The 13,709-nt window shown below is 35.7% G+C and overlaps 1 protein-coding gene across 7 annotated transcripts in view; it reads right to left on the bottom strand.

Annotated features, from left to right (window-relative positions):
• The window catches only part of RIMS1 (regulating synaptic membrane exocytosis 1), a 491,301-nt gene that overhangs the window by 410,414 nt on the left and 67,178 nt on the right, over positions 1–13,709 (bottom strand). The window lies entirely within an intron of this gene.

The raw sequence follows: 13,709 nt of genomic DNA, 5'->3' as shown, positions 1-13,709 counted from the left end.
AATTATAAAAAGGGTAGAACATATCTAGAAATTAAACACGGTACTGAAAAACAATCTAAGGGAAAGTCTTTGCAAGCCCCTTCAATATTAACCTTGGGGCCCCAGCAAAGTCTTTGGAGTTGGAAATCTTTGACTCAGGCTTCCAAAAGCTCAATTATACCCAAATAAAATCTGTGCTAGCCTCTGTATTTGACTTTCCTTTTAGCATCAATAACATGATTGTCAGCAGCTTTTCCCATAGCAGAAAAGCTACTGAAAGCTTTGGCATGACCACATGAAGACGTCTGAAAGCTTAAAAATAGGAACAGCTGTTGCGTTGATATGTTACATTTTGAGCAGGATATTCTGTGGCTTTTGCTATTTTACTAAAAAATACGGACTTTTGTTTCACACCATCAATCACCACACAGGTCTCTGTTTGTGCAAAAAGATCTGAGAGGCCTCAAGGCATCCCCCTTGTTCAAAATTTCCTCATGCTAAGAGGGAGGAAGAGATCAAAGACAAGGTTCATATATAAAGTGTGTGTGTGTGTGTGTGCGCGTGCGCGCGTAAAATAAGAAAGGATACTCCAAAATGTGAAAAAAGTAATTAAATGTCTTTGTGTCATAAGTCATCCATCATAAAATAAATGTAGATGGTAGACAATATAACAAAGCTCCAAAGGGCAGCAGGAAGAGATATTCCTACTTTCATGTAAACAGCGCTTACAGAGCACTGGTGACATTTATTGGCAGAAATCAGAAAACACCTCCCTCTGAGGATGAACATGGATGGCTCAGATATTCCTTCTCCTCAAAAGCTTTAAAATAAACATAGCTTTGAATAGAGAAGGCTTGGTTATAAAACTTAGACCTCACATCTTAGTCTTTGCTAAATGGAATGCCCCTTAGGATCCAGAAGGCTTCAAATATGAATCTGGTTCTTAAGAGCTTTCATGGAGGCTTCTTGGAGATTTGACTACCCTGCTCATATTTATGGCCAGTCATGTTATTCCAGAAGTGGATCGCTGGTGAAGCAGTGGTAGATAAACTCTTTTCCCAGAGCTTAAAGCTGCATGGCAAATTTCTCCACTTCTGAAAGAAATGATACAGGAAAACATGGACACAACGCACAGAAACGTGCACACACACACTGCTCATTCCAAACAAGGTCAGTAAGACTTCCAAATCAATATGTAACGTGACAAGAAAAGAAAACGGTGCCATTTCAAAGCCTCAACACACCTTCCCTTTGGGATAAAAATTTTAAAAAGTGGTGTTCATCAAGAGTTGATGCTAAACTTTTAATGAATTGGTCAAGAGATGTGAGTCAACGACATCCACAGGAACCACAAAGCCTTGTGTTCTTTCCCCAGTGTCGTGGAAGAAGGCCAATCATGCATCAGCCTTTAAAACATTCAGGAAGGCAGTTGCTAGGGAAGTGTAACGTCCTAGGATTTCTGAGCTCTGAAATTTTAATCAAACTTACACAAGCTAAAAAGTCCAGCAAGTTAAACTTCATAGCATTTGAAAATGTTTAGCAATTCTCACATATGCCCTTTTTTTTTTTTTTTTTTTTTTTTGAGACGCAATCTCCCCCTGTCGCCTAGGCTGGAGTGCAGTGGTGTGATCTCCTCTCACTGCAAGCTCCGCCTCCTGGGTTCACGCCATACTCCTGCCTCAGCCTCCTCAGTAGCTGGGACTACAGGCGCCCGCCACCACGCCTGGTTAATTTTTTGTGTTTTTAGTAGAGATGGTGTTTCACCGTGTTAGCTAGGATGTCTCGGTCTCCTGACCTCGTGATCCACCCGCCTCGGCCTCCCAAAGTGCTGGGATTACAGGCGTGAGTCACCGCGCCTGGCCGCAGCATTTTTAATCTACACGCACTGATTTGTGAAAATATCTGAAATATCACCAACTTGGAAAAATGCTAAAGAATTAAATCTATGAGAAACCTTAATTCATCTCTTTTTTTCCCCTCATGTCATAGGTATTCATACAAAGCTTTCAAAGAAAACAAATCTACTACTTAATAGTTTTTTAAAAATATGTGCTGAAGTAACTATTTTCTAACAAATATAAGGTATTAAGCAACACTAAAGGTAGGTTTGTAAGCAAACTTTTTTTTTTCTGACTAAAAGGCCCTATCTGCTGGGCGTGGTGGCTCACGACTGTAATACATCACTTTGGAAAGCTAAGGCCAGTGGATCAGTTGAGGTCAGGAGTTTGAGACCAGGCTGGCCAACATGGTGAAACCCCATCTTTACTAAAAAAATACAAAATTTAGCTAGGTGTGTGGTGCATGCCTGCAGTCCCAGCTACTCAGAAGGCTGCGGCAGGAGAACTGCTTGAACCCGGGAGGCAGAGGTTGCAATAAGCTGAGATCGTGCGACTGCACTCCAGCCTGGGCTACACAGCGAGACTCCATCTCAAACAAAAAAATAAAATAAAATAACAATTTAAAAAGGGCCCTATCTTTGTAAGAAAATTCTTGTCTAATTTCAAGTCCCAGTGGTTTTGGTTTAAAATTACAAGTTGATATACTGTTTCTGTCTACGTATGTTATAGAATCTTTCTGATAAAAATTTCATTCAATTTTTTGAACTTTAAAGTTTTATTGAATAATAAAAATAAACACATTAGTGTTCAAAAGCAACATATTTAGAATTAATTTGAATAAAACAGGAAAACAACACATTTTCCATAATAGGATATATCCTGGCCACAGGACAAATATTCAAGACTAGAGCAAAGCAGCTAGCTGCTGAATCTGCGTTTTAAAGGGAGGAAACTAATTGTTTCAGGTTGCTAATTATTTACCCAATTTCGGGGGGTCCCAAATCATAGCAATAGATATTCTTGCATTTTCTAATTTGACTTTTTTTTAGCTAAAATTTTTTCTAGATATAAGAAAGAAAAGGAAGAAAGTTCCCTACACTCAGAGTAAGACACATCAAAAGTATACTCACAAGATTTTTGCTTGTGTAGGTTACCATTTCTTTAAAATTATAATTAAATTGCATCAGTTTGGAGGGATAAAACCTTAACACTTTTGACAGTTTTAACATATGGAAACTGTGTAACCTCAGCAATTTCCACTGTCTCCTATGCATTAGACTTGGTATAATAATATAAACCCCCCATACTTTAAGAAACACAACAATGATATTTCAGTATGTTGCAGCTTTTAAGGTGTTTGTCTCTGTGTGTAATTTACTCCTTCAGCCAGACATAAGTGACCACAAACGCTGCCACAACGCTGACTTCCCAGAATTACCATGGATTGAGGGACTAGGAATTCAAAGGGTTTGACCTCTTATCCTTTGCAAAGTCTTTAATTACTCAGTTTTATCAGATTGGGGCTCTTCCACAGTTTTCTAACTGAATGTGAGCATTCCCTCATCACTGAAGCATCACTGAAGATTTATGCAAATAAGACATTCTGCAACCGCCTCAGGGGAATGCTCCTCCTGACTCCACCCTCAGCGCTGCTGGGTTTTATGAATGGCTGCAATCAATGCGATGAATGGTTGCCAACTGCCCACTCAGCCACTTCCACTCTTCAGTGCACGTACACACGGGAGAGACTAACATTGCCACAAGCCTGCAGATGAAGCTATGGCAAGGCTTTCATCTCTCCAAACAGGAACTAAATGTGCTTTCAGATACTTAGAGTATGTGAATTAAAAATTCTAAATGCCTTCAAGAAACACAATTTACATAATTACCTTCTCTCTTTTGACTTTCCATTTTGGTGCCTGCAATCACTACCCTCTACCTTCCCTCCCAAAAAAAACCACTATTTTATGTTAAACTTTATCTGAATTTGAACTTTAAATGGTTTTATCTTTCATGACTAATGTCAGGAAACTAGTTATTGTGCAGGAAGCAGCCAAATAGTAGACTATAGCACGTTTACATTTCTGTTCTCAATGTTATGGTTTTTGAATTTTCCTATAATAAATGGAGACAATTATCTCCAAACAGTGTTGGAGAAATACATGTGTTTGTGTCTACTTCCCAAGTGTTATTGTAGTAGTCCACATTGGTCCTAAGAGACCTTAGGAGCAGTTAAGATAATGTAAGATTGACAAAATGAAATGTTTTTTAAATATACAATTTTCTGATTTGCTGATCACTGATTAAAAGTACCTAGAAACAGACAAGAAGAGACTTCAGGGACTCTGTAGCTGGCCACCTTTCCTTCTACACTCCCCATTCAGTGCTTCATGCCATTCATCAACATGACATTAACCATAAAGTACCCCCAATCCATGCAAAATTCCTATTTCCTGCCTGAGTCTCTCTTCTTAGCTCCAGTCAGACATCTAACTGCCTCCTGACATTTTTACTTGGGTATTTAATAGACCTCTCAAAATCAGCATCTCCAAAATGGAACTTTTCATCTTTTTTTCCCCCCAAACTTGATCCACCAGCAGCCATCTCCACCTTGGCTGTTCATAACTACGTTTCTCCAGCTGTTCAGGTGAAAAACTTTAGACTTGACTCCTTGTTTTCTCTCACATCCTGTGTCCTATCTACCAGACTGCATGTATTTTCTAAATTTGTGCAGAATTTGACCACTTACCAACCCCTCCACTATTGCCACCCTGTCCTGAGCCAATATTGTCTTTCATTTGAATTCTCACCATAGATTTTTAACTGGTCACCCAGCATTTACTATTGTTCTCCTCCTGGAGTCTATTCTCAACACAACAGCCAAAGTGACTCTTTTGAAATATAAATCAGGTCCTGCCATCTCTACCCAATAGTTCCCTACTTTACTCACAAGGAAGTGCCTGAGTCCTTAGGATAGCATCAGAACTCCCAGCACTACTCCCTGCATCTACCTTTCCTGCCTTGAGATTTCTGCAACAACCCTTCCTTCTGTCTGGATAGCTCTTCCGAATACTGGTATGACTAAACCCCTTACTTCTTTAAAGTCTTTGCTCAATTGTCAAGTTTTTGATGGTTCCTACTCTAATTATCCTACTTACTACTACAATCTGCTCCTCTCATCACATCCAAATATTTCCATGCACGCTTCACGTTGCTCTACTATTTTCTGAGATGTACAGTCTCCTACTGCTGAAATATGAACTTCTCAAGATCAGAGATCTTTGTCTGTTTGGATCACTGACATATGCCAAGAGCCTAGAACAGTGTCTTACATGTGATAGCAACTCACCACATATTTGTACAATGAATAAAGAAGATACAAAGAATGAAAATCTATGGATTTCAAGCTTGAGTAACTAATTTAATATGGTAAAATACAGTGATTTAAAACAGAGTCTAGGTAATAGTTTTTGTCATAGCAAGTTTCTATACAGTATTTATAAAATATAAATGACCAACAAGTTTTATGATTTCACTAACTTCACTAAATTTGTGTTCATATGGTTTGAGTACGGTTCACTCTCTTTCTCAACAAGAAAGAGAGTATTTCATAGAATATGACTTATGTAGTGGAAAGGACTCCTTAATATACAATTACTGCTTTGAACCAGTGAAATACTTTTTAACATCTGGTGTACCAATATTTTATCAAATAAAACAGTAAAGTAATTATATATGGGGAAATTTCTTAATAGTAGAGAAAACTCATCCTTTTTTTCTGATTTTTTCTGAAGAGGGTAGGAAAATAAGAAGAACTTCTACTTATTTGATACCTATCATGTACCAAAATACCCACAGCATATGTCACGTATTCTTCATACCACCCTGCTGGGGGATATGATTCTCCTACTTGGCTGATGAAGAAACTATGGATCTAAGAGGTTAAATTATTTTTCCAATGATAAATGGCAAATGTTGAAACCGTAAGAAGTCAGGATTTTAATTAAGGTTGGTTTGGTATTAAAACTAACATGCTTTCCACCATTCCAGGCAGCCATCTGTCTTTAATACTTAAAAGATGAACGGAAACTGATAAACATCAACTATGAAGTTACAGAGTCCAGCATCCTCAGACATGTTTCGATATCATTGATTTCCTGATATAGGTATATTTCTGAAAGTATTCAAATCATCCTACATAATTCAGTGTCCTTTAAACATTATTCTAGTATTACCAGATCATATTCACGAAATATTACATAACAGCAGAACAATGGTGACATCAGAATATTGAGCTGGCTAAACTAGAAGGGTAAAGTGACCTTAAGACCAATGGCAAAACTGGAATACTGCAAAATGTGAAATTCAAGACAAATTACCTGGTACATAGAGAAAGAGTTTCTATAATAAAAAAAAAAAAAAAAAAAAGAAGGGTGAAAAGACAAAAGATTCCTTTGCAAGACAAGTAGCATGCAATTGATAAAAATATCTTCAAATATATATTTTAAAGAAGGTCTTTAAAAGTGACCTCATTTCCATTCACAAATCCTAAAAGAGGAAAAGCTGAAGAATATTATTTTAAAACTCATTTTATATAGAAATTTGTATATTCATGTCAATTATCAGTGAAGAAATGAGCACGATGACTGTTACCCATAAGATGAAGATGGAACAGTGAAAATTCTACACCAGAAGGGAAAAGCGAATGTTGACATTTCAAAAACCCAGATACACTAATCGCAAACCATCAGGTCCTGTTACACCACCAGTGTGTATTCAGGGAAGATTTAGGAGTTTATGAGTAATTTTTACTTTCAAAAGGTATGGAAGATAGGTGAAGTAGGTTCCTAATTATAAGACAAGGGAAACCAGCTGGCCATTTTTCACAGTTAGTGATGAGAAATGTTGACCTTCCCCTGAAGAGCCCAGGAAATTATTCACAAAACAATATGAAAAGGCTAGGATTCTAAAATAAAGGTGATAACAAACTAAAGATTCACTGCAGAGATTAATGGGAGATTTTAAATTTTGGAAATCAAATTTTTCAAAGACTGATAAGAAAAGAAAATAATAGGTAAGAAGTCAAGTCTCCGGTCTTCTTAATCATTGAAATCCACCCCTTTATCATTAGATCTCCAGCATACAAACAAGCTTGATTCTATAAGTTTCTCATATTGTTTCCAATATTTTGGCAACATGTCCCATTAACCTCTTTTTACTCAAGCTATTATTTTCTGTTAACACAATCAGTTTATTTCTCCATCCAGCAATTCTTAAAATGTTATACTTAATTTACTTACTTATGGATTTATATCTGCTACCATTCCTTACATACTCATTCTCCTATTTGCTTTTTTTTCTACTTACTAACCTGCATTAATTCTCCAAAAACCATGTGCTGCCTGCAAATCCAACATAACTTTAGAAAAACTTAGAATGCCGGAAATTTCCTGCCACTAAACCTGCAAAGGAAAACCTGTTCATTCCATATGATAACAGAACAAAACAACACCTATCCATCGAGAAGTAAGGAATTTCCAGAAGAGGAAGCAATAGTCAGTGTATCAGAAGGAGGTATCAAATAAGATGAGGTCTGAAATCATGCTTTGAACTCTCCAGAAGGAGAAAGAGGTGAAGCTCAAGTGGAACTGCAGTGGGCTGAGAAGTAGGTTGATGTGAAAATAAAGAGAGAATGAAGATAATTGCTACAAGCATAGACGAAAGCCAAACTGAGAAAAGAGGGTATAATGAAGGGAAGATGGTCTTTTTTACTTATGGGTATAATTCTAGGTGAGTAATTACCCATGGGAAAGGGAGAAGTTAAAGATACAGAAAGAGAAGAGAGAAGGGGAAGTGGAAGCAAGTGGTAGGGTGAGGAAGGGGAAGAGGGAGAGAAGAGGAGAAGAGTTTAGTGAGGAAACAAAGTTGCTGAGGAGGTAAACAGGGATTACATGAAATAAACACATAGGGAATTATTTCTCAAAATGTCACCTTTCATTTGACCATAATGGCCATCTCCATTTTCTCCCAGAAAGATCCATGCAGGACAATGCTGCATTAGATTCATTTTGGAAAGGTTTAGAGAATGAAAATGATTTCTCTATCTCTTCACGTATTTCTAACTCAGTTCCTAGAGGCAGAAACTTTGGCTCGATACTTCTTTCCCACCTGTACCTGTACCAGAGGTGGGGAAGAGGGGAGACATCTGAGAGGACTCTCTCTTCCCACCTATCATTCACTAATAGTTACATTTTCACTATTTAGTGGGGTCACTATGTCTTCTGCAGGAAGAAATTGGCGATTTCCTCTTTGGCTTGTTGAATGCAAAAAAAAATTTTTTTTTCACTTTTTCTTGAGTACCCAGCTTCTCTACAGGAAGCACTGTTGGGCAGGCCTGGGTGGGGCAGACTCTGCCAGGCTTCTAACTCTAGCTAACTCTCTTTCTTTCTTTCTCACTAACCCATGTCTACTTGAATATTTAGGTAAACACATCTGAAGCCTGCTTAGAAGGGTTAGTCTTTTAGATTTAGAGTGAGTTTTTTTAAAAAAAGAAAACTAATTTGGGAATGACAATCTGCAGTAATTAGAGAGGACATGAGAAAAACTACAAGGACGTCTAATATCTCCAGCAAGGTAGGAAACATAATCTGGATCCATAGATTCAGCCTGTTTTGTTCCATGACCCATGACAGAAGGTGCTTCTGTGTGAAACATCATCATGGGCTTCAGTTGTATAAACAAAAGTCCCAGTCATTTTCTTTTCCACTAAAGAAAACATATTGATCAAAAAGTGAGAATGACAGTATTACAGGAATAATCTAGGAACTAACATAGGTTATCTTAAAGATGAAATTGTTCATAGCTTTTAGTATTTCCATTTCTACTAGTAAAGAATTCCAACACCCCTCACAGCTAATTTATGTCTTACAGCCCAATTGAAAACCACTAGTCTCACCTGCTGGCTTTGTCACAAGCCAGGCTGTGTGTAGTCTCTCCATCGTAAGAAACAATCACTAACTTCATTGAGAGAGAGGTGAGAGACTGTTCAGTAGGCAATAAGATCAACTTAAACAGGTATATTAACTTTCTCAAAGAGAGGCAAATAACTAAAAATGGTCTTAATTAACTTAAAAAATCACTTCAGCAAAACAAGATGAATGTCAAGAAATGTAAACCTATTTTGATATGAAAAGCAAACAAGAAGAAGACAGGAAAACAACAGTTAATAACACCAGCTAAGATTTCTGGCACCTAAAGTGGGCCTGGAACCATGCTCTGAATCCCACATGCTTTTGGTCATGCCACATAGTCACATATCATATATTATTACTGGTGCTTTGTGAGTTTAAAAAAGGGTAATGCCACCCAAATTACAAAATTTATTTGTGAAATATCATAGTTTCTTCTTATAAGCACAGTTCATCATTTCAAAATTACCTGATATCTGTGAAGTATTTTGTGTTGAGCAAATAAATTATTTCATTGTCACTCAAGTTGTAGCAGGAGCCATAAAATTACAATAGAATATTTCAAGTTGCAAGCATTAGTCTTTAATTCACATCCTCTTGCCTACTGCGATGTTGTAAAAGAGTAAGAGAGAGTTGTCAGATAATGGTTGTCCACACTTTAAATGTTCAGGATAAAAAAAATGAAATTTGGTAGCAGAGGGGGAAATTGATGCCATTTGTAAGGATAATTGCCAGAGTTATTTTACAACTAAGAGTTTTCTGTTTTCTATTTGTATCACAAAATCACAGCTCTTTGAATAATGTTTTTTAGGTACTTCTATGTATCTAAGTATGTCTTTTCCCCACAAAGCATTAATTTTCCTCCCTCATGTGGGAGCCCAATAGCTAAATACATATCTACTGAGAGGTCCTACAATGGTTCTTCCTTGGTGGGATTTAAGTGGATTTTAAATAGCTAAAATAAAATGGGAAAATGAAACTTGGAAAAGCATTAATGAACCATTTCAGGCACTACTTTCAATTAATTGTAACTATTTTTTCAACTGATTCACCTGCCTACAAAGTTAGAGAAAACTGGAGCCAATAAGATATGAAAATGTGTTATTACATGGGCTTTTACTTTTGGAAAAATATTTAAGTGCCATATGAGAAATATACACTTTTCATTTTCTATTGTGAATGAATATTTCTTTATTTTGTCAAGAGGTCATGGGCCTCTTTTTCCTAAAATATGAAAAAAAAAAAAAAAAAAGGAAACCAAATCAGTTTGACACTTATATGGCAACTTTAATACTGGAATATGATTGCTTCTTTCTCTGTCTTTTGCATGTAGAGTGAGTAAAGCAAATAAATCTTGTAAGTAACTTTTTCATCCCCTTCATCCAAACTGATGGACATATGAGCAAACATTTAGGAAAATATGGATGAACAGTAGGGCATTTGAAAAGTTAATCTAGCAAATAGGATTTCTTACTCCTCGCTAACAAAGGTGAACATGCTCCAAGACATCTGCTTTCCTCCTTGACCTGATAGGGCTGTCATTTTTGTGGCCTCACCTGAGCTAATTATTCCTGAATTGTCATTTCAAGACTTCACCTCCCATTACCTGTCATGTATTAAATCTGTATCTACCAAAAATTCATAATTCCTAATATAGTTTATTACCTAAGTCAGATAAATCTACGTCACATTTTTAGAACATCATTTTGTCACTTTAATCTCCCTTCCATATTCTACTTTTCTTACATCAAATTACCTGACCCCTTCTCCCATTCCTTTAATTTTTAGTCCTTTCAAAACTCAAATGTAATGAACTCCAGAAATAAGTTCAGGCTATGTACTCTCATTTATCCACCACCGACTTCTTCAGGAAACATGCATTCTTATATAAGCATAAGAGAATTTGTTTAATAGCAACAGTCCAGCTACTGGGAAAACATTCAAGAAATGTCTACATTGGAAATACATGAAATGGTAGTGGACTCCACAGCTTCACTGGGAAACCCTGATGATTATGACATCGAATCTTTACATAGTGATTGAATGTAATCAATGAACAAATACAGGAAACCTGCTCTGTGCCACGTACCATGACAAATGTTATGATCACCAACCAAAAACAAGTCATTCTATTCATCAATAGTAGCAATAATAATAACTTATATTTATTGATCACTTATGATAGGGACTTGTTTAAACTCTTTGTATGCATTAACTCATTTGTTCCTCACAGCAACTCTATGTGGTAAGCAGGTTAAATAATAACATCTTGATAAAGCCTTTACACAGCTCTGCCCTGTGTAAGTTGCCACAGCATTAGATTCACAAGCTGAACTCTTATTTTATTACTAAACCATTTTATTTCCTTGAAGTTGCTTAAATTAATTTTTAATTAAAATTTAATTATATCCAAATATAGATAAAAATAACAAGATCAAGCATAGGAATCTTGAACTAATAACATAATAAAGGCTGACTCTTTTTACCCTAAAATGTTAAATATAAAATATATTTATTTTATATAATAAAATTTTAGTTTATTATACTTTTAATATGTATATACACTGTCATGTCATTTAGTGTTCTTGAGGGTTGTAAAATAATTTTAATTATATTATCATGTATAACTAATATTCACCTTGCTCTTTAATGTCACTTCCAGAGTTCTAATTAACCCCGGCATTTACTTTGCATGTACTTATTTATAGATTCATGTATATAGAAAAACATCAGAGTGTTTCAAACTCTAAGACTGAAATCTGTCACCACTTTTGTCAAAGCCATTAACTTGTTCGTTAGCATTCATGCTTCTACTGTAGGCAAACCTAAAACTACAGAGAATTCATCGGCCTTGGGATATCTAACTCTAATGTTAAAAATTCCTTACTATTGGAATATTATTTTTAAAATGTTTACTGAAATCTGCCTTTATGTAACTTTCATACATCACTCCTATAACTTTGCTCTTGAAAAGCTGCATAGAGTAAGTTTGTTGCTCTTCTAAAAGAACATCTCTGCATATATTTAAATTTAGTGGTCCTGTTTCCCCTTTATCCTCTCTTCACTTCTGTTTTTCACCAGTCCATCAACTGTCTCTCACTAAGCATATATTCCAGAGACCTAACTACTCCAGAGAAGTTTTTGGTTAATAACTTTCTTAAAAGTTGACTCCCTTTGTTGTGCAATATTTTTACTCTAGGTCCAATACAAATGCAGATTTTACAACCCTCTCCAATAACCAGATCATGTGAAAAGACCAACTGACAGAAATGAAATTCAGGGCAAATTATCTATGAATGGCTTCCAAACCTGGCTATCCATCAGAAATATCTAAAGAAGCTTTTAAAGGGAAGACTTCTTTGGGTCCCAGCTTGGACCTACAGAGCTGGGATTTGGGCTCAGAAATTTTCATATTATTAGCTCTCCTGGGTGACTCTAGTGTGTTCAGGCAGGTGTTTGGGAACTGCTGTTGAAGAATGAGTCATTCATTCACTCAACTAGATGAAATGAGTCCTTTCCTTAGAGGAAGCTAAACCACAAGAGGACTCCATAACTTGGACCACATTATCATAGTCCGTCATAAAAGAGCTTTCCCTGAACTGCATTTTAATGTTATGCCTTCAGCTTTTATGAGAGGTCGATACAAGAAATAGCTGCATGAAGTCGGTTTCTGTCTTTACTGTAAAATAGTGGTGAAGTTGCTGACTATTACATCAGTTTGATTCCATTCTAATAAACTCCACATTATTATTTTTCAAAATCTAACACCAAGAAAAATGATACTCTTCTTATACTACAAATGTTTATCATGATTTGTTTTGGTTGGGGATCAAAGGAAGCTCAGAGCAAAACTTAAAGTTTACTATAATAACTCTGTTTACATAGCAAACATGTTTATAATATCAATTTTTTCTTGGTTGTAAGTTTTAATTTATATTATATTAATGCCTTATGTGAAATCCTGTTGAGAGAAGAAAAATAGAATTGTGGAAAGAAAGAGAGAAAGAAAGAGAAAGATTAAAACCTAACAATACAACAATCTTAAAATCCTAAAGTACTTCTGTATTTCCTAAATTAGATATGTGGGAAAATTTAATCCTTGCAGTAAGAAGACTACATATATCATGCTAACAGTAGAGTGGAAATATTACAAATTAAACATTTTTACTGTTCATACATACATTTCATATATGTATTTTTTTAGGCAAATAACTATATCTTCTTTTACCTATAGAGAAATTTTGTTAGACATTGTCTCTAAAACTACGTAATTACCTTATTGAAAAACTTTGCTGCCTTTTCCTCTTACATATAACATTAAGTAGTAAATTAGCCAATTAAAACATTGGCAAGAAACAGTAAATGTGACACTGTTTTTATCAATTCAAATCACCCATAGTTTGCTGCTATGTAACTCAAAATAACCCCCTTACTTTAGAAGTAATCTTTTAGTTTTGACACAAAGTACTTAAGAATTACTGATCTTTCCTTAACAGTAAAAATTTAAATACTAAACTTTAGCAGAATCCTAATAATTTTCCCCAAAAGACACTATTAAAATTATAAATATGCACTCCTAGACACAGAGGAAATATTTGCATTACATATCTTAAATATAAATTACTTATAATTAGGTACCTATGTACATATACATATATATTACATATATGTACATAGATAGGACTTCAATCCAGAATACATAATTACTGTAAATCAATAACAAAGCAAACTATCTTATGACTTAGGAATTGATTTCTCGATATTTACCCAAGAGAAACAAAAATATAGGTCTACAAAATGATTTGTACCAGAATGTTCATAGGTTGGGCACGGTGGCTCATGCCTGTAATCCCAGCACTTTGGGAGGCTGAGATGGGAGGATCACCTGAGGTCAAGAGTTCGAGACCAGCCTGGCCAACATGGT

The sequence above is a fragment of the Theropithecus gelada genome, chromosome 4, assembly GCF_003255815.1.
Source record: "Theropithecus gelada isolate Dixy chromosome 4, Tgel_1.0, whole genome shotgun sequence".
Classification (NCBI taxonomy): domain Eukaryota; kingdom Metazoa; phylum Chordata; class Mammalia; order Primates; family Cercopithecidae; genus Theropithecus; species Theropithecus gelada.
The sequence above is the reverse complement of the archived record's forward strand: the minus strand, read 5'-3'. Positions and strand labels throughout refer to the sequence as shown.